This window comes from Tachypleus tridentatus, chromosome 2 (genome assembly GCF_004210375.1).
Source record: "Tachypleus tridentatus isolate NWPU-2018 chromosome 2, ASM421037v1, whole genome shotgun sequence".
Lineage (NCBI taxonomy): Eukaryota > Metazoa > Arthropoda > Merostomata > Xiphosura > Limulidae > Tachypleus > Tachypleus tridentatus.
Window position 1 is genome coordinate 76,381,006 of NC_134826.1, and position 22,813 is coordinate 76,403,818.

The following is a 22,813-nucleotide window of genomic DNA, read 5'->3' on the forward strand; positions in this document are numbered from 1 at the left end:
TGAATTATTTAGTAAGAGACACCATATATAGTGACTCTTTCAAACCCTATGTATCAGGGGCAAGTATTAAAACTCAAGATGGTGATGGTGTCAGTACTATAATCGTTTCTAAGCAAATTAAAAAGTCATATACAAAACCTCAATATAAAAACATTGCATTCTGAAATGGTGTTTCTAAGGATGACAGATTTGTTATCCAAATACGTTCTACTTTAAAATACATAACATTGAAATACTATCTACATCAGCATCTCCCTTATGCATGTGGTGACGTCGTTCATACTTCTCTTGTTCTAATTTACTTTTTGCATAGGTTAAAAGCATTCCCATACACGTTACTCTTTTAATTATATAGATTCTGGGATGCACCAACAATTTGTAGCATACTGAATGAAAGATCAGTATTGTAATCGGACACAGTGAGCTCCTGAAATCAAAGCAACACATCGTGTTAAGATGTGAAAGATTTTCTTATGTACATTATGTTACGCACATCATACCATTAATAAACGACCATTTGTTCATCCAAATCAGGCCCAGTATGGCCAAGCGTGTTAAGGCGTTCGACTCGTAATCCGAGGGTCGCGGGTTCCAATCCCGGTCGCACCAAACATGCTCGCCCTTTCAGCCGTGGGGGCGTTATAATGTTACAGTCAATCCCACTATTCGTTGGTAAAAGAGTAGTCCAAGAGTTGGCGGTGGGTGGTGATGACTAGCTGGCTTCCCTCTAGTCTTACACTGTTAAATTAGGGACGGCTAGCGCAGATAGCCCTCGAGTAGCTTTGCGCGAAATTCAAAAACAACAACAAAATCATCCAAATCCTGTGACATCTTTGACAATTCAAATATAATTCGTGATTAACATAACATTTTCAGATTTATTCACGTTTCATATGTTAATTTAATTTAGAATATTTATCTCAACTATTACAATTATCAACTGCTTCTAGATTTTATATTATTACAAAACATTCTGTTAACCCTTACAGCTCTTCGAAGGTGAGCCTAATAACTTTAATTAAACTTATTTTAGTCATTGTTATTGTTTAAAATATTCAGTAATATATAGAAACAAGAAAATACCGTTTAAATATTTAGAAAACATTGAAAAACATTTAAGAAATAAAGATTATATGGTCTTTAATAATATGTTAGGTTTCGAATATATTGACATTATTAGAATCATTTATAAGATATCGATTCGGGACCATAAATAATTAGAGGGAAAGAAAATATTTAAGTTTTTAGTTGAAGCTGGTAAAATTACAATTTTTCATATTATTTTCAAACAAACAAACGGGTGTTTAAAATAACATCATTCCAAAATAGTTAAATATCTTGTGTTTTCGCTTAATGATCTCACGGTGATTGAAGTTCATAATTAATGTAAAACACAATATCTACATTTAGATAGTTTTCTTTGTTCATTGTCTTAGCTTTTGACTTAACCCCATTTGCTAACTTATGAAAGAAAGCTGATAACAGCATTGTTTTTCCTTTATCCAACAAAATTATGCTGTTCATATCTCACTTCAGTGACATCCGTTAAAATAGAACAATTAATAACAGTCCATATTGTCTTTCAAATTATTTTTTAGGTCTCCGTGGAGATGTTTCCATTTATTCTTTTCTTAAATACATCCATAAATACAGAAATGTATGATAAATATACATAGATAAATAGATATACAATTTTCTTCATATGTTTAAATTAAAAAAATAAGTTTAATGTGAAGCTTTAAGGACGAAAATAAACGAGAAATCGTACTCTGGATATTTTCCCACTTAGATGAGACATTTTATTAATATTAAATAAATCTTAAAAGAATATCATTTTAAACTATGATTATGTTATTTATCAGGAAGTAAATAATTAAAAGTTGTGGAAGGCCTAAAAGATCGTAAGCTTTCATGAATAGCTTGTGTTAATTCGTACTCTTAAATATACCAGAATTTGATTTTATGAATCAAATTCTGATATATTTAAATATAGGGTCTCGAAGTAGTTAAGAGACATAAAATCCTTTAAAACTGTATAATCTGTGGCTGCACGAATTGCTTACAAATTAACTATGTAACCTGGAAAGTCTAGTTTCATTGACATTAATTTTTACTAAATTAATATTACCCTTTTAAATTACTTTTAGGGAAAACATTTCTTTTCAAAAATGTGTTGTAATATATTTATTTTTTATAATATTACAATAGGATGATTACCTGTTATTTAAAAATGTACAGAATTACACCTTGAGTATTTTCATACATATTTTTTTTAAGTTTCGTCTGTTGTTAGCCAGGTCTTTTTGATAGTGAAACTGAAGACAATGTCATCCAAAACTAAAATTGCTAATATAAATCAGACTTAACGCAGTTCTTTCAATAAGAGTTTAGGGCTGCTTTTCAGTTTAATGTTGTTGTTTTTTACAGCATGTTATACGATATCAGATTATTCCTTGTATAACGTTGGCCTAAATAACAATCGATGCTGTGCAATAAAATATTACCAAATTTGAAATCAATAACAGAAAGTCTAATCCATTTTTTAAGACTTTTGGAACAGTAGTATAAATAGGTATGCAACAGTTTATGTGGTTTATTGCTGTGCAACATCTCAGAATAAGTCAGTGGATTTATCTAGTAAGTCTTTACGCCATCTTTCAGTGTTAGTAGAACTCACTATGAAATATATTTGTTCAAATAAATTAATTTTCTCTTTTCTTCCGAAGTAAAATAATTATCAATATTGAAAGGAATTTTTAATGTGTAACAAAGGTATTATTTAACATACTTTAGTCTTCATAAAAGATAAGCAAAAACTGCTATAGTACAATTAAATTAAAAACAATAAAGGTTAAACTTATACCACCAAAAGGATAAATTATAAATAGATTGTTTTTAATGTTCACAACTTTTCGGACCATGACTTTCCTCCTCCAGTGAATTTAAATTTTGGTGTTGAAATTTAAAATTTCCAGTGATAGGACGTCATACACCAAAACATTATTAACATTTAAACAACGATTTTCTCTTTTGTTACTTATTTTATTCTGATAGAGTGATTACCTTCGTATTGTTCTAAATATTCACTTGATGCATCAAGTAATCTAAGGTCGTTTTTTCTTAATGTGTGTATGGTCCACAACAGGAAAATATAGCATATTCTACTGCTTGCAATCGAAACAACTCTATTGTGTATATTAGAATTAAATTCAATAACTATTATAAAACAAGACACATTAAAGCGTAATTTGAACAGTTAGAAAGTAATACAAACTTCAAAGTAGTTTTGAAGTACATATATAATTTTGGAATGTAATAGTTAGTCGACATTATATAGAGAAAAATAATGAAATAAAATAATTTAAAAGTCAGCACCAACACAGCATTCTGGCTCCAAGCAACCATTATAAGAATAATAGAAGAAATAAAGGTTATAATATACAACTTGCGGATCTCAGTTCTTGCACTTTAACAAAATACATTCAAATATACTTAAAAGGTGCTAATTAATCTAAGTATCAAACACTTGGAAGATGAAACGTAAGGAGACAGGTAAAGACAAAGCTTCTCTGGTAGGTTAGAAAAACAGAAGTAGTCTTCTTGATGTAGTTGGATATTAATGTTGTAACAACAGTGATTCGGTAAATTTATTCTGTATATTATTTTCTCAATACTTTTCTCTCTCTCTCAGACTGTCATATAGCAATTTTGTTGGCATTGTTTCTATAAACCTAAAACTGCAGAAAGAAAATCCGACAGTGAAAACATACTACCAGCTCATAATGTTATGAGCTGAATTTTGCTTTATTCACTTTTCTTAGAGCGAGCAGCATTACTTAGAATGTTAATCATATTCTAAAGATAAAAGAGGAGATAATGTTTATCGTGCATAAGTTATAAATTTGTGTAGTTCCTGTTTAACTTTCAGAAAATCATAATCTCTTGTACTCTTTCTAACAAACTTTCTAGTCTGCTTTGAAGCTAAATTCCAAATAGGTCTGTAATGGTAGGCAATAGATAAAAAGAAGTGAAAACCATGGGAAATTGCCGTAAGCTTTGAAGAAGAATTAGAACATTTGGATACAATATGCACATCAAGTGATAACCACTTTTTCAGGAATTTGGGAACAGTACTATCAAGTTTAAAAGTAGTGTATTTAATTGTAATAGGCATGTTATATTGAATAACAGGTTCCAGCACTTGGTTTGTGCGGATGATGAACTATTCGACAGTGTGGGATGTGAATGACAAATTTAAGTAGATTACAGTTATAGATGATTCTTTCACAAGGAATATGGATAACACAGTCTATGGAGAAGCTGGAGAGAAAAGAATTAGATTATGCGACCCGGAAGCACGGCTGGATGACATAACTGGTAGATCAAATAGTATGATAATATATAATAAAAGTAATGATGCAGTTTTTATTCTGCACGTAGGGACTAATGATATAGGGAACGATAGCTCAAAGGACCTAATTAATAAGTACAAGAGTTGAAAAAGGTATTTAAAGAAAAGGCTATAACTTAATTGTCAGGGATACTGCCGTGAATTAATTGTGGAGATAAAGTTATAAGTAGCTCACTACAACTAAATGTTAGACTTAGGTTAATATGTAAGGATGGCAGGTTGGATTTGGGTTATCAGTTTAATAGAAAGTGATGTCTTTTTAAATAAATGGATTAAAATTAAATAGGGTAGAGTCTAGCATGTTTGCTAGGACTATTAACTCTGGTTTAAAGGAAGTTTTAAACTATGAATACAGACAGTAGTGAGGGCCAGGAAAAACTAAATGCCAAAAAATAAGATGTAAATAAATGTTTAGCATAGGAACTAAGTTCAGACATAGTTCTCATGGTAGGCTTAACTGTAATCTTAGAAGTATAAGAAATGAAACATGTTACTTTAGGGCATCCGAAGAGATGGAGGATTTTAATACATTGTGAATAACTGAAACATGGCTAAATGTAAGCGATTTTGATGACAGAAATTTCTTTTAAATACATCGTTATAGGTCATTTAAAAAAGGATAGAGTACTAAAAATAGAGACAATAGTTTTATACGTAACATGTGAGTGACATTCTGTTGAAAGTGAGCATATAAAAATAGCAAGAAGATTAAATCCCTTTGTGTTTCTATTAATGGATATAAAGGGAAAAGTCTTTTAGTGAGCATCTGTTAAAGACAACTAAATGATACTGATGAAGTTAATGAGAAACCTTACAATGATATTAATATTACAACTGCTAATTAAGTTTAATTATGGGAAATTTTTAATTTAAGACTAAGACTGGGAAATGTTAGGATGAAACCATCAAAGATAAAGGATTTGTTTTTATAACGCCTAATCAAAAACCTACTAGAAACAATGTAATTTTACATTTATTGTTAACTTCTAATATAGATGTGGTTAAGAGGGTGGAAACTAGGAAAAATCAGGATGCAGTTTTTTATATCAGGAATAATGACATATTGGTCACAAGTTTCAAAAAAGCAACTTTTGAAGAAACGTGACAAGAATTAACTGTTATGGATTGAGCAGCTGAGTTATTTTGGAGAAACTAGTAAAAAGTGAAAAAAATATAAAAATATATTTTAAATATTTTAAATATTTCAGATAAACATATTCTTTATAGACAAAAATGGTGAGTACAAGTAATAATTCAGTTTGGCTTACAAAGTGTAGAAGAGATAGAACAAAGAAAAGCATCAAAATTTATGAAATTTAAATTGATTGTTATGACAGGAAGTTTCGAATATTTCTGAATATTTAGAACGTTAGTCAAAGAAAATTGTACCACGGTAGTTGAGCGGTAAGTCTATGAATTTACAACGCTAAAATCAGGGGTTGAATTACCCTCGGTAGACTCAAAAGAGAGCCCAATGTGGCTTTACTATAAGAAAACACACATAAACACAAAGAAAATTAAGACATCAAAGCGATGCGTGAAAAAAATGTTGGCTGAAAATTTAAAAACTGTTTTCTATCGAAATTCTGTATTCTTTGTTAATTTCATTTTACGTTTGAGGGTTGTTTAAGTCCAACAAGTGTTATGATCCATCAGTTGTCGTCATTGTTTATCAGTTAGAGTACTTATGTCTGTAAGTAGAGTTAGCTTCCGAGATCGACCCGGCATGGCCAGGTAGGTTAAGGCGTTCGACTCGTAATCCAAGGGTCGCGGGTTCGAATCCTCGTCGCACCAAACATGCTCGTACTTTCAGCCGTAGGGGCGTTATAATATTACAGTAAATTCCACTATTTGCTGGTAAAACAGTAGCCCAAGAGTTGGCGGTGGTTGGTGATGACCAGCTGCCTTCCGTCAAAAAACAAACAAACAAAACAAGCTGCCGAGATCCATTGAATTTTCGTGATTTATTTCTGTTGCACATCCTAGCACTTATTACTAAATCATTTATCAAGAGAGTGTATTTGTTTTGAATTTCGCGCAAAGCTACTCGAGGGCTATCTGCGTTAGCTGTCCCTAATTTAGCAGTGTAAGACTAGAGGAAAGGCAACAAGTCATCACCACCCACCGTCAACTCTTGGGCTAATCTTTTACCAACGAATAGTGGGATTAACCGTCACATTATAACACCCCCTTGGCTTAAAGGGCAAGCATGTTTGGTGTAACGGGGATTCGAACCTGCGACTCTCGGATTACGAGGTTGTTTAATAGAGATATGCATACAGTGTTAAACTAAAAAGCAAAGATTATAACGTTAATTGTTTTATAATTGTGTAAAGGGGATATAGGGATTGAAACTAAACTACATTTGAAAACCGCTATATTGAGAAAAGACGATACAAGGCCTATAATGTTTGTTAACCATATTCTTCAAATGATACTACATTTATTTATGACTTTAAGTGGAAACACATTTACTTAACCGTAAAACGTATGTATATATTGATAAAATTTAATATCATATAAAGTAACTCCCTCATCACCTGCCAAATGAATTTTTTGTATGATATAGCACAAAACAAAATATATATTTCTATTGTCACAAGCTCCCCCGTGGCACAGCGTGATATCTGCGGGTTCATACCGCTAGAATCAGGGTTTCGATACCCGTGGTGGGCAAGGAGAGCACAAATAACATATTGTGTAGCCTTATGCCTAATTCTAAACAACAACTATTGTCACACATACAAAAATTATAAATTTGTTTGAACACAAGTATTTAATAGATAGTGATTCAAACAGACATTTTTTTAGATTTACAAGATGTTCTAAATATACTGAATTATTAAAATTCTGAAACTACACAGAATTTTTAAAATCAGTTCTAACTTACACACCAATACATAAAGTAATAAGCAAGAGACACTACTAAAACACTATTGTACTAAAACGTAACATTTAATTTATATTTAAAACAATTCTCGAAATAAGTAAAACTTTGATTAAAATTCAAGAGTGATGCCACAAACATGATATATCTGCGGAGTACCACTGCGAAACAAATGGTTTCGATACAGATAGCCCATTGCTCTTTAAATTACAACCCCACCCAACATGACTTCTTTGCCTGTTTTAACACTTATCATTGTATTTAAATTATAAACCTACCAAACTCTTATTTATATTTAGTTCTTAACACTTACCATTGCTATTTAAATTACAAACCGACCCAACATGGCTCCTTTGCGTGTTTTTTTTAACATTTATCATTGCTCTTTAAATTATAAACAATCCAAAGTGACTTCTTTACTTGTTCTTAACATTGCTATTGCTTAATCATTGCTATTTAAATTACAAACCTACCAAACATGACTTCTTTATTTGTTCTTAACACCTTTCATTGCTATTTAGATTACAAACCTACCAAACATGACTTCTTTACTTGTTTTTAACAACTTTCATTGCTATTTAGATTACAAACTTACTCAACATGACATCTGGGCCTGGTTTTAAAACTTATTATAGCTATTTAATTTACAATCTAACATTAAACCACTTCTTTGTCTGTTTTTAACATTTATCTTTGCTATTTGAATTACAAATTTACCAATCATGACTTCTTTGTCTCTTTTTAACACTCATTGTATTTAAGTTACAAACCTACGAAATATACTTCTTTCCCTGTTTCTAACAGTTATCATGGCTATTTAAGTTACAAACCTATCCAACATGATTACTTTACTTGTTCTTAGCACTTTTCATAACTATTTAAATTATAAACCTACCAAACATGCCTTCTCTACTTGTTCTTAACACTTATCATTTTATTTAAATTACAAATCTTCCCAAGATGACTTCTTTGGCTGTTTTAACACTTATCACTGCTATTTAAATTATTAACTACTCAATGTGACATTTTTGCCTTTTTAAACATTTATCATGGGTATTTTAGTAACAAACCTACAAAACATGACTTCTTTTCCTGTTTCTAACACTTATCATGGCTATTTAAGTTACAAACCTCTCCAACATGACTTCTTTAATTGTTCTTAACACCATTCATTACTATTTGGATTACAAACCTACCTAACATGACTTATTTGCCTGATTTTAACATTTATAATTCGTATTTAAGTTATAAACCTATACAACATGTCTTATTTTCCTGTTCTTAACATTTATAATTGCTGTTTTAATTACAAACAACCCAAAATATCTTCTATACTTGTTCTTAACACTTATCACTACTATTTGAATTATAAACCATCCCAACGTGACTTCTTTGCCTGTTTTTAACACTTATCATTGTATTTAAGTTACAAACCTACCCAACATGACTTTTCTCTACACCGTGAGCCAGTCAGAAAATGAATAAATCACAGTCGATGAGCCTGGAGATGAAGTGTAAAAGCCCATGCAATTTGACAAAATATATAAGGTGCGTAAGCAAGTTCGAATTGACTAACTAACTCAAGAAAGATAAACCAAAGAGAAGGTTGAAAAATGTATGTTATCTTCATGCAATATAAGCTTTGAGACATCAGTGTAAGGATAACCACTATTCTAGAAGATATACCAATCACATGGGAAGAAGGAATACAAGGTGAACTTGGATGTTGATCTGAAGAGGTTCAAGCCAAAACAATTAACTGCCAGTCGCCAAACGCCAACTGTCATGGGGCAACGAAAAATCAGAAACAAACCCCCAGGAAGGATGGGAACAGGTTCTGATGAACAATTATCAAACCATTTCAGACAAATTTTGGTTGACAAGGGAACTCAGAAAGGAATTAAGGAAATGGTGAAAGAATAAATCAGGGTTGATCATGTATTGTTGTGGGTAGGAGATGGAGCCAATTCATGTTTCCGATGGAGACAAACAGGTACAATATTTATAAGAGTGCAAAGTAGGTGAGTATACGACACCCGAGGCCCAATAAATTCCGAGACTCTTTCAAAGACAAAACATAAATAGAGGAGCATACTAAGAGCCTTCAGATAAATCGAGAGTAAACGTACCTGAACCAATATAGCATCACAACAGCTGATGTTCCTACACCAAAGAAACTATGGATGGAAAAGTAAGAGAGATACATATAATTCGAGATCCGCTTCTCAAATAGGAAATGAGGAACTTAGTAATTACTAATATAAGAATCACAGACACCCTGATGGGAGAAAAGAACAAAATAAGCTGAAGTCTTCTGGAGGTTGCGGTGTGCTAATCCCCCCTGTAATAACAAGTCAACCAAAAAAGCCTCAGAAGTGTTAGTGGGAGCCGTGAAGAAGGTTGAAAATAAAGCAACTAAATAAACCAATCATCGGATCTGTAAGGATACCTATAATCCAAAGTGGTAACGTGAAATTCGAAATTCATAGCAAAAAAAGTTAACACCAACGCGAGTGCAGAAAAAGTGACTTGAATGAACTGATAAAAACGAATATAACAATGGGGTTGAATAAATCACATTAATCATTGGCATGCACAAAGAAGAAGTTCGCATATAAATGGTGGCTCTGAAGGGAAATACTAATCTTGTGTGAGGTAAGTGTTGTATGGGAATTCTCATAAATGTATCATGGTCTTACAAGATCACAGAGAAGTGTGTCACTAACCTATGTTCAGTGTCAAACAATGAACCAGTTAATCATAAATGTATGCATATTATCAAAATTCAATAATCTTTTTAATGCAACTATTTTATAGTAGTTTATGAATACATCATAAATAATGAAAACACGAAAAGCACTATACATTCACTACTCAAATTAGAGATAAATATTCAGTGATTTAACAAAATTACCGTTACTATTAGTGAAAATTTATTAATAAAATTTGAAAGCTGATAATTCACATAAAACTAGAAAAATTCGTTATACTTTATGCTTTTCTAACTTAAAAATATCATAAGGCAAAACGTTTTGAACTTTTTCTACTAGATTGTGCAGAAATAAACGTCGTTTTTGAACTTCGAAGTTTGGAAAAGTATAAGCCAGTGTTGTAAAACATGCTTTAATCAAAGTAAGCACCATTTTCTTCAACACACTTTTGCCAACGTGTAACGATGATATTTTTGCCTCTGCTGCAGAAATCAGGTTTCTATGAGCAATGAACTTAGTGAACGCTTCTTTGCAGCTGCATGGTTTTGAAAGCGTTTATTGTTAAAGAAATTGTCAAAGTGCTTGAAAAAATGAAAATCTGTAGTGAAAAAGTCTGGGGAATGAGGTGGATGAGGCAGAACTTTGATTCCCAATTTGTTTAATTTTTGGAGCATCATCCTTGACAGGTCTCATAACGCCGATTTTGCGGAAACCACTTATCCTACTTTTTCTTCTTTCCAATCGCACTCAAGTAGTTGACAATGCTTGATTTACTTGTGCCTATCTTTTCTGCAAACTCACATACTGTTGTGCGAGGCTCTGCCTCAACTGCTTCCCTTAATGGGTTTTCATCTGAGAATGGCTTCCTTCTACAACTTTTGTGGTCTTCAAAACTTTCATCTCCATGTCGAAACCTTTGGAACCAACACTGAACTGTAAGTTAGTAAGAAATCCATGGCCGAATACCTGGTTGATGTTCCGTGTAGTTTCAGTAGCTTTTTATCCACGTTTGAAGTCGTAGAGGAAAATCAGACGAAAGTCCTTCTTGTCCATGATGCCTTGGGAGATGCGAAACTTATTCTGAGTAGAGTTGCAACAGCAGACAATTAAGACACTTTGTAAGCGACAAACGTTGGCTTAAACCAACTCAATATTCAGCTTCTAAATGTCATCATAATAATTTCGACATTTATTTCTGGCCAACTTAATACCAAATTTCTAAATTTCGACTTAACTTGACCCGGCATGACCATTTGGGTTAAGGCATTCGACTCGTAATCTGAGGGTTGCGAGATCGAATCCCCGTCGTACCAAACATGCTCGCTCTTTCAGCCGTGGAGGCGTTATAATATGGGGGGGTTAATCCCACTCTTTATTGGTAAAAGAGTAGCTCAAGAGTTGGCGGTGAGTGGTGATGACTAGCTGCCTTCCTTCTAGTCTTACACTGCTAAATTAGGAACGGCTAGCGCAGATAGCCCTCGAGTAGCTTTGCGCGAAATTTAAAAACAAACAAACAAACAATGGAGTTAAGTTTTTTTAAAAAATTATTTGATATTTTCTTCTGCTACATACAGCAAATAAAACCTCTCTATTAATGAAAGAACACGTATAGACTTGTTAGGATCTATTGAAGTCTAAAACCTCTCTATTAATGAAAAAGCATGTACAGACTAGTTATAATCTACTCAATTCTAAAACATCTCAAGTAATGAAAGAACTTGTACAGACTAGTTATAATCTATTAAAGTCTAAAACCTCTTTTCTAATAAAGGAACATGTACAAACTAGTTATTATCTACTAAAGTCTAAAACTTCTCTACTAATGAAAGAACGTGTAGAGACCAGTTATAATCTGCTAAAGTCTAAAACATGAATAAGTACTGTAAGCACTATGCCAAAATATGTAAATGAGTTACACATAAGAGTTGCGTAAAAACTCTTGATTCTTTAGGCGGTACGTCTGCAGACTTACAACACCACAAAATTAATTTCGATATCGGTGGCGGGCAGAGTATAGACAGTCCATTGTTTAACTTTGTGCCTAATTGTAAACAAGCAAAAGCTTTTGGAATTTTCGCCCTAAACCTGATAAAGTACTGTTTCACATAGTCTTCCCTAATTTTTTAATTACACAAACAAAAAGAAAGTTCCTAATCAACAGCACTCATGAATAACCTTTAGGCTCTTCTTGTTTGAACGAATAATGGGATTTCACAGTCACTCTAAATGTGGCCAGCAAAAATGCAGTTCTTTGATAAAGTTATTTTAAAAAAAATACCGTAATTTAAGTTTGTCAAGGATATTGCCCAAAATTAAATTAACTGTGGAGATAAAGTTATAAATAGGTCACTAGGATTAAATTCAACGCTTAAATTTGAACGTAAAGACGACCGTACAGATTGGTTGGACTTATGGAATTAGTTAAATTGGAGAAGTGATCTTTATTGGAAGGGATAGTCTATATTTAAATAGTGTAGGAGCTGACTTGTTTTATATGGATAGTAACTCAGCTGTACGAAAAGATTTAAACTAGGATTAGACAGTGGTGAGGATCAGGAAAAACTAAAACGAATAAGAGGCAGAGAAATGATTAGCATAGAAAATAAACATAGAAGTACTTATATGGGTAGGCTTAATTGTTACTGTTGTAATGCAAGGAATTTTTGAAATAAAATAGATGATTGTAGAGCATTAGCAGAAATGAAGGATTTTGATGTAATGGGAATAACTGACACACGGTTAAACATAGATAATTTTCATAGAGAATTTCTTTTGAAATAGAGGACTTCTGGCTATTTAATAGGACAGAGTATTAAAGAGAGTGGAGAAAAGTGATTTTATATGAAAAATGTGGGTTTCGTCCTGTTGAACTTGAGGATATTAAAGATAATAGTATGGAAAATAAATCCATTTTGGTCTCTATTATTGGATAAAAATTGAAAAGTCTTTTAATTAATGGGAATATGTTACAGACCACCATATGATATTGATGAAATTAACGAGAACACTTAAAATTAGATTAAGACTAGAGCTCTTAATAAAGCCATAATTATGGGTGATTTTAATTTCAGTCATGTATATTGAAAAATGCTAAAGTCAAACCACGAGAGAAAAATGTTTTTTGAATCTTTTCGGAATAACTTTCTTTACCGATTAGTCAAGGAACCTATTAGAAACAATGCTATTTTAGATTAATTATTAACTTCAGATACAGAAATGATTAAGAAGATAGAAATAGAACATCTGGATTCAAATGATAATTTCTCTTTTAGGTTCAATGTTTTGCTGCAAATGGAGATAAAGAATAGCGACATTTATTTACAATTTTCAATAAAGCATATTTTGAAAGGATCCAACAAGAATCATCTGTTGTGAATTGGTCAGGAGAGTAATGTGGCGATACTGATCAGATGTGGACAATTTTTAAAGATATATTTTTCAATGTTAAAGCTGAACATATTCCCAACAGAAAGAAAAGGGTAGGTATAAGTACAAAACCAGGTTGGATCATAAAGGGTTTAAGAGATAAAATTAAAGAGTGTGTGTGTTTTTTTATAGCAAAGTCACATTGTACTATCTGCTATGTCCATCAGGGGCAATCAAAACCTTCATTTTAGTGTTGTAAATCCGAAGACTTACTGTCATCCTAGTGGGTGAAAATAATTAAAGAAAAGCGTCATAACTTTAAGAAATGTAAATTGACTGGTATGACAGGATAATAAAAGAAGATTAGAAGTTGGTGTAACAGAAAGTTAGAACATTAAAAAGTTGTTGTAACAGAAAGTTAGATTTCTCGAAGTACATTAAACGTAAACAAAATGTTAGAATTGGGGTAGGACTTTTCAATGGTGATAAAGAAAGGCTTGTATCTGATCATTATGAAATGGATTGGTTGCTAAATTTTACTTTTTTCTTTTAGTTTTATTAACAAAGATTTAAGTAGTATTTCACGTATTTTCCAGTTAATAAGTGTAAGTGAGATTGAACAAAATTAGTTCATTAATTTTGAACTACTAAACACAGTTTGGAAGATTAAAAACATTATGTCTAATGAACTGGATAATATTTTCCAAATGGTTTTGAAGGGCGGTAAATATTAGATATGTGAGCCACTTACTACTATTTTTGTGTAGTTTTTATGAAGTCGGCAGAAACCAGAGGATTGAAAGTTAACTAAGGTAAATTATCTTCTTAAGACAGGTAATAAACACGTCCCTGAAGACGGCTGGTATAAGTGGTAAAACTGTTATTAAAATGGAGTACAGAACAACGTTTAGACCTTCTTAAGTAATCTTCAGGTTAACAAAGAGAGAGATTGCATGCCATCTTTGCCGGGCACATGTCTTTACTGACGAGAGTGTAAACGTGTACGGGATGACAAGTGGCGTTGCAATTAAATGTTATGTTATTAATTAGTACCGGTATGAAGGTGTTCCTTTAAGTTGGTGTAATTTTGGTTTTAGTTGTTGTATAAGTAGGGCTTTCTTGATTTTTCGTTTGTTTCCCTACTTACTGTAGTATCTGGGTGTCTTTCATGGTTATGTTGAGTAATAAAAATTGTTCCAGTAAATATAGACCCTTTAGTCTTACATCATTGGTGAGAAAATATTTCTAACTTATGTTAAAAGATGCTTTGCAAAGTCATTTAACAAAGTTTAAAATTTTATTTGCAAGTGAACATAGTTTCACTAAAAAAATCTTGCCTTACAATTTTTTTGAGATTGTTTGAAACATTTACTGCTTGTATAAATGAGATTTGGTGTATGTGGAATTTTCAAAAAGCCACTGTCAAAGTGACACATAACAGACTCGTAAAGAAACGTACCTCTATATGTGTGGGTGGGTGTGTTTTTCTTATAGCAAAGCCACATTAGGCTATCTGCTGAGTCCACCAAGGAGAATCGAGCCCCTGATTTTAACGTTGTAAATCCGTAGACTTAACGCTTTACCGGTGAAGGACTATATGTGTGAGAGATAAGTTAACTATTTGGATAGAAGAGTGGTTTGACCCAAATGGATTAATGTTGTAAGCCTTAAGGCTCAGTCTTCGGACCTTTGCTATTTTTTGATTTACATTGATGACATGAAGAAACGGCCAATAAGTTACTTAAATTTGCTGATTATTCCAAGTTATTTGCAGTGAGTGCTTTATAAAAGGATTTAGATCATTTAATGATTTGTGCAAATAAATGAGAGATGGGTTTTAATTGTGATAAATATAAGATGTTCCATGTGGGTTTAATAATGTGAATTATAATTTGGATGGTAATAACCATGACATTGTTAAGGATCTTAGTGTAATGATTGATCACTCTTTAAAGCCATCTAAGTAGTGAGCTGTTGCTAGTGGTAGGACAAACAGTTGTATCTAAAGTAATATTGAACACAAGTCTAATGAGGTTATAGCTTCAATGATCATGTCACTGGTTACGTCATATTCGCAATATTGTGTTCATTCTTGGGTTTCTTATATTAATAGACATTGCATTGTTGAATAGATTTCACAGAAGGTTTACTAGAACTGTGCCTGGAATGAAAGTGTGGTCACATGAGAAAAGGTTGAAATATCTCATATTGTTTTCTCTTGATAAAAGAAGAGTTAAATCTCGAACAAAATTAAACAGAATGAAACATGACGTCATGGAGCTCATTGGTACCATGTTTGTCTAATTAAACCACAACGAATCTAACCTAACCGAACAATTACCAATTAAATTTGTCATAAATATAAATATACTACATATAAATATACTTTGAAATTGAAACAATTGATACTGCATCTAGCTGCGTCACAATATTTTAAATTTGGACAAGTTTCAACTATAACGTCATGTTTCATTTTGTTTAATTTCGTTCGATATTTATCTGCTAATCCAGATTTGGCTTTTAAAAGACAGTTGGCATCACCACCCAGCGTTGACCGATGTTTCATACGAAAATTACTAGGCTATCTTGCATCTCCATTGACGCATGCGATCTTAAGATGGTGCCATATCTACTAGAAACCACTGGTGCCACAGCCAAAATTATTTGAGTGTATTAACACTTTCACCTCGAGAACTTTCTCTAAGCTAAATAAAATCGTCTGGCGTTAGGCAGAATGAAATATTAAAAGATCTGGTACGCAATAAACGTGTTACATTAAAGATATAATTTACTTTAGAAAATTGAACAACCGAAATGGTCCAATAGCTAAAATGTTATGGTGTTGTTTTGTGTAAGTCATATTGCAAAATATTTATTGTGAGAAAATTAATTAATTATTGAAAAGAAATATTTCAGATTATATTATTATTATCATGTTACCATAAATCATTCATCACTCAATTTATAATTAAAAAGTCAAATATTAAAGTTTAATTATTCTATGATATTATCGTTTTTAAGGATGGTTTAATTAAATGGTAAGGAAACATAATTAACTAATAAATTAATGATTTAAACTGACTGTATTAATGATAATGATGTTGATCAAATTTGTGCTGGCCCGACTTCGTGGAACTTTGACGTTGTTGTCCTTAGTCACGTCGGTCCAGAAACTCGCCCTCTGATGACATCTTCTGGAAATATGACGTCACATCGGTGTAAGACTCGCACTCTAATGAGTTTGTTGAACTATGATGTTATCCTATTTGGTACCATACCATACCCTTCCTGTCCAACAGGCCATGTAACGGCGTGTTATGTAAGAGCTTGGATAAATAGTTAAGCCTGTTATTTTTGTTTTGCTGGTGTGATTCCATTTACTCATCAATGAAATCCAAAACAGAATTTTCAAAAATAGATATAATATAAAAAAGATAACAATTTACCTTTTTCTAGCATTCATCATTTTACAATATTAATATTGATAATGTCACATATAGAAATACATACATAATACGATTAATAATAAAAATGCCTATGAAGTCCCAGTTTTATATCTCCAAAACATGGAGTGTGAACGATGATCGACGGTCATGCATATTTTGTTACCTGGATAAAACAAACAACCCATTAAACAAAATCAATGTTGCATAATCTTTCATTCGGATTTTTAAAAAATCCCTTAAACCTTCGAGACAATATATCAGCTCATCCCATAAGTAATGTCCGAATATTTAATACAGAAGGTGCATCATCATTTCTATCCTTGTAGAAGGCTTTAATGATTAAATATGTAGTAAGACGTGTATAGAAATGTTCAGACAAATAGAAAACTAACCCAACTCCACGTTTTCATCAATCAAATAAACCTTTATTAAAATGGATGTGTCTGAGAAGCACATTAGGCATACAAAGCTTTATGAGTTTAAAAAAGGCAACAGTGCAGCAGAAACTACACGAAACATTTAAAGTGTTTATGGTGTGGAGTCTCTCAATGAAAGAATATGTCACAGGTAGTTTCAAAAGTTCATATCAAGTGACTACAGCTTAAGTGATGCGCCACGTTCAGGTCGTCCTGTTGAGTTTAATGATGACTTGTTGCTAGCTGCACTTGATGAAGATCGTGCTGTAACAGTTGAAGAACTAGCACAGAAGCTTAATTCAATCCATTCAACAGTTCACCGTCATCTGGAAAGGTGTCAAAACTTGGAAAATGGGACCCTCTAATTTGTCAAAAACAAACCTTAGAGCAAAAGAGAACATTTACACTTCTCTGTACTCTCGTGAATGTAACTCCCTTTTCTTGGACTGGAGATTAAAAATGAATATATTATAAAAATGTTAAGTGCCGCAGACAATAGCTTAGTGCAGATAAATTGGCTAAAGCACAGCTCAAACTGGACCTCTACCCTAGGAAAATCTTGTTAAGCGTTTGGTGGGATATTGTTGGTGTGATCCACTTTGAGTTGCTGCCACTCACTGTAACGATTACGTGAGACTTCTATTGTCAACAGTTAGAGTACTTGAATATCGCACTGAAAGAAAAGAGGCCTGCTTTTATCAATCGTAAAGGTGTTGTGTTACACCAGGATAATGCATGGCCCCATACAGCAAGGATCACATCTGCAAAGACTGAAGAACTAAACTGGGTAAAACTTCCACATCCTCCTTATTCTCCAGACCTTGCCCCACCTGATTATCATATATTCTGAAGTTTGCAGAGCTATCTTGATAGAAAAGACCTTGGAACACATGAAGATGTCAAAACTCTCTCTTCATTCTTTTCCTCCAAACCCCAAGAATTTTATAGAAGTGGCATTCAGAAACTTGCGAATCGTTGGCAGGAAGTAATTAATAATAATGGAACATACATTATTGATAAAATAACATTAAAAGTGTTTGAAATCCCTTCTCGTTTTCTGAACTTAACATCGGACATTACTTAAGGGATAACCTAATATGTACATGAATCGTAAGATCTTTGTAGTGACTTTTCGTTGTCACAGCGTCCTCTCTATCCAACTAAAATTGATCTAGAAATACCTAACCTGCCTTGCTCGGTGATATAAGTGAGGTTAGACACGAATACGAAATAGTCTAATTATTGTTTTGAATTAAGCACAAAGCTACACAATGATCTATCTGTGTTCTGCCCACCACAGGAATCGATTGTTTTTTGTTTGTTTTTGGAATTTCGCACAAAGCTACTCGAGAGCTATCTGTGCTAGCCGTCCCTAATTTAGCAGTGTAAGACTAGAGGGAAGGCAGCTAGTCATCACCACCCACCGCCAACTCTTGGGCTACTCTTTTACCAACGAATAGTGGGATTGACCGTCACATTATAACGCCCCCACGGCTGAAAGGGCGAGCATGTTTGACGCGACGGGGATACGAACCCGCGACCCTCAGATTACGAGTCGCACGTCTTAACACGCTTGGCCATGCCGGGTCCACGGGAATCAAAACCGGGATTTTAGCGTTGTAAGTCCGCAGACATACCGCTGAGCCATTGGGGACGAAATAGTCTGAAATAATATTATCCATACACAGAAATAATATGCTTGAAAATACAGATCGCGTTAACCAATCAAAATCTGTTTTACATCAAATTATCTTATTATCCTTAATGATTCGACAGTTATGGATGGTAAAACTGAAGTTTTGTCACAGTACTCTTTATCATTTTCTATAAGTAAGGACTTCGCAAACTGACAACTCAATGTTCTAACAAATGAATCATAATGGTCATATTGAATGTTTCTCAAGTGTTTTTGGAATAAAAAATAATAACAACGCATTGAATCTTTTTCTTTCTTTTGTCACAACCTGAACTGTCTTTAAAGGGTGGTCCAAGAATTGATGGTTGGTTCTATTCAATAACTAATTTCCACTTATCAGTTAAACATTTGGAACGGCATTGTGCAAGTAAACCAAATATAGCTTTTAGAGAAAAATACGCTAAAATATATATTAATCAATCCTTTACGACAGATCGGTGTAAATCTGTATTTGTGTGTGCGTGCTTTTAATCTTATCTCGGATATGCCCAGATTAGCTATTATTCAAACTTCATTTTTTAGCTCAAAGAGTAAAACTAATAAAGAGAATTTTAAAGACTTTAAAATAAGATATTTTCAAATATGATGCAAAAAACTTAATTTATCTGTGATATGAAAACCGATTAATGATTCAGGTAACTTTTACTTAAGTTTGAAATACAAGAAAATGCTGATTGGTACAAGATTAAATAATGTCTAAACTAGCTTTGTCTTGGTATCTGGTTAGGAACCTGCTTGGCTGAATCAATAATATCAAAATACAATAACAGCAAATTTTTCACTATGTAAATTGTGACTTTTATCAATTATATGGCATCATCATCAGTTAAAAATAATTATTGTATTTTGAAATCATCCGTTACCTTATTTTGTGGGGTATTATGCCATGATACTTGCCAGGTTAGTTTTGTTTTCCCTGTTAGGAATTAACTAGAAAATAATAAGTTGAATACATAATCCTTTTATCTTTCGTTAAATTCGAATCCACGAAATATATTAATAAACTAGATATTTGGTGAAGCGAACTGTAACGTGTTTTCTTTCAAGAGCAGATAGAAACAAAATGAAAAGTAATAAATATTTTTATTTCATAATTGTTAAAGTTCAGACGTAACGCTGTGTTGTATCCTGCAGAGTTCATAATTCGTCTCGTGATTCATATCATGTGCACGTTTTACTAACATCACGGCAGTGCAAATTACAACGTTGAGCGCCCCTTATGTGACATCATTTTAATGTTTACTGACTGAGTGACAGAGAGGTAACACACTACTGTATACTAGTGCAAACAGTTGAAACGAGCAAAATTTTGGTTAAATATATATATATATATGTTTCAGTAGGATAAAACGAAACCAATGGCCTGCAACCAGCCTAAAAGCCTGAAATATACTTGTAAAAGTTCCAACGAAGAATGTAAAATATAACTATTTTTCGGTTGTCTGGTATTAATACTATTACTAAAAGTTTTTAAAAGTTTCAGTGAGAATCTTTCTAAAACATTTATATTATTTCCTCCTCTTCCCCTATTTTTCAAAATTATCCCAATTACAGATGTTAAATACAAACAACAAACGTAGGGAATTAAACATTAACCTAACTATAGTTACTTCACTTCACCAAAACAACAAAAATATTTCTCAAGCAACTACAATTCAAAAATTGGGACAAAAAATTACAAAAATATTTCATTTCAACCTACTCCTTTCAACACACAAACATTCACCCTCTGAAACTGAACCTCGTACTTATAATATTCATATGATAAAAGTGGATATTCACATAATCATGTAAAGTGGTAAATACACATTCTAAACTCTTTTTCTTGTCAGAACAACAGACCAAAGGTGTCTAACATTTCAAGCCAGAGTTATACAGAACAATCAGAAAATACTAGGCATTAGAAAACTTAACATATATCTTATACTCGGTACATCTGACAAGGTTCTTACCAAACTAAAGCTATTTTAAATGGGTCGAAACGTAGAAAGAAAACCATATTCATTACAGACCCAAAAATATTGAAGACTACATGGAATAAACCTTGTTCACTATCTAGTTGTGATCTGAGAAGTGTGTTGTCTGTAAAAGAGTTAGAACCACAGAAAAATCCCTTTGACTATGTTTTAAGTGAGTATGAAGTATCGTCACCTTCTGGTGGAATATAATATAATCTAGCAGCTGGAATAGATTGCGCACAAAAGTAATACCACCTACGACCAATCTCTTTGGCTACTCTTCAATCAGTGAATAGTGGGATGGATCATGACTTATAACGCTCCCACGGCTCAAATGGCTAGCATATTGGGTGTGACTGAAGTTCGAAACCTCAACTTTCAGCTGCGCATAGAGCGCCCTACTCGCTTGGCTTTGCCGGGCCAGTTAAACGCCACCTGTCATGTTATCTTTGTCTTCAACACCTTTTAAATGTCGATTTTCAATTGTCATTTTATCTAGACTTTTAATTTTTGTATTTGTAAACCAAGAAGACAAATTTGGTAACATGTATTTTACGTGATCCTGAAATAAACATAAAAAATGTAGTCGATATTTATGCCAACATATAAATGTTCAAACACGTTTCATTTCACAGCACGAACTTCTACTATCATATTTTCCTATACATTTTTGGAGCCATTTTTATTCTAGGAAATGTAACTGCGGAGTGCAGGTAATATAGTAACTGGTGAACGAAAGTAGACAGGAACATGTAAACTACATCACATTTATTATACCCTGTGCTATCAAAGTATTTCATGTAATAACAGGACTCTTCAGTTTAGCTGGTATACGGCAGATATAGTAGTTGTTGAGACACTATTCGTACTCTCAAATTGATTGAACAATAATTGTTTGGGTTTGAACTTGTTTAAATTTGTGAATCGTGATGTTATCAAAGTTATTAGCCACTAAAACTAATGCCAGGATTTATCAATATAACACAGTTTATATAAATAAATATAGATCTATAGATCTCTGAAGAAATTCACTTTTGTGTAAATGTACCAAAACAAATTCAGTATTTGTAATTATTGTTTCTATTTCAGTGACAAAAAATCGAAAAATTATTTTAAGAAGTTTCTCCACCGTTTACAAAGATCTGTTTAGACTAGTGAAGTGGACAAACAAAATTTTGTTTCGTCGACTTCAAAGATCTGGATGATCATGTTACACTAAAGTAACCAGTGTGTGACGATCTGTAAGTATCTGGTTTTTATGATTTTTGTAGGATACTGAATTTAAGAGTGCTGTAGAAAACCTTTTCTTCAGGGAGCACGTTTATCGACCTCATAAAGAGGAGAAACGAGAAAATCCTGGCAGATCCAGACGATCAAATTATTTTATGAAAAGCCTTGTGTCAACATTCGTAAGTACCAGGTTTATATGATTTAGGTAGGGCACTGAATGTTTATACTGCATATATTCAACGTAATGTATTGCATTACAAGAAGGAAGTTTTAATTCATAAACCGTAGCTATTAAAAAGTGGTCAGACCATGGCCTTGATGGCTTTCTTACAGTTCTCTAGAAATATACATTTCTGACTACATACAACTATATAATCATACTTCATAATGTAATGCTTAAACGAAGATTAAACACTAAAACTTTGGGGGTAAGCGGCTTTATGAAAAACTTTGGGTGCCTTTTGTATTCTTTTGATACTACTTAATGTCATACCAACTATTTAGATGGTTTTCATATTTTACGATATGAAATGACGATATTTTGTTAGTGATCAAATTACTACATAAAGCTGTTCTATATACCATAATCATTGTCTGATCTGCAAAATGTAATTATTATTATAGTCTTTCTCGGGGCACTAGTGATCTAGAGAAAAACTCCTAATGAGCTTATATGTATAGTAGGAGATAAA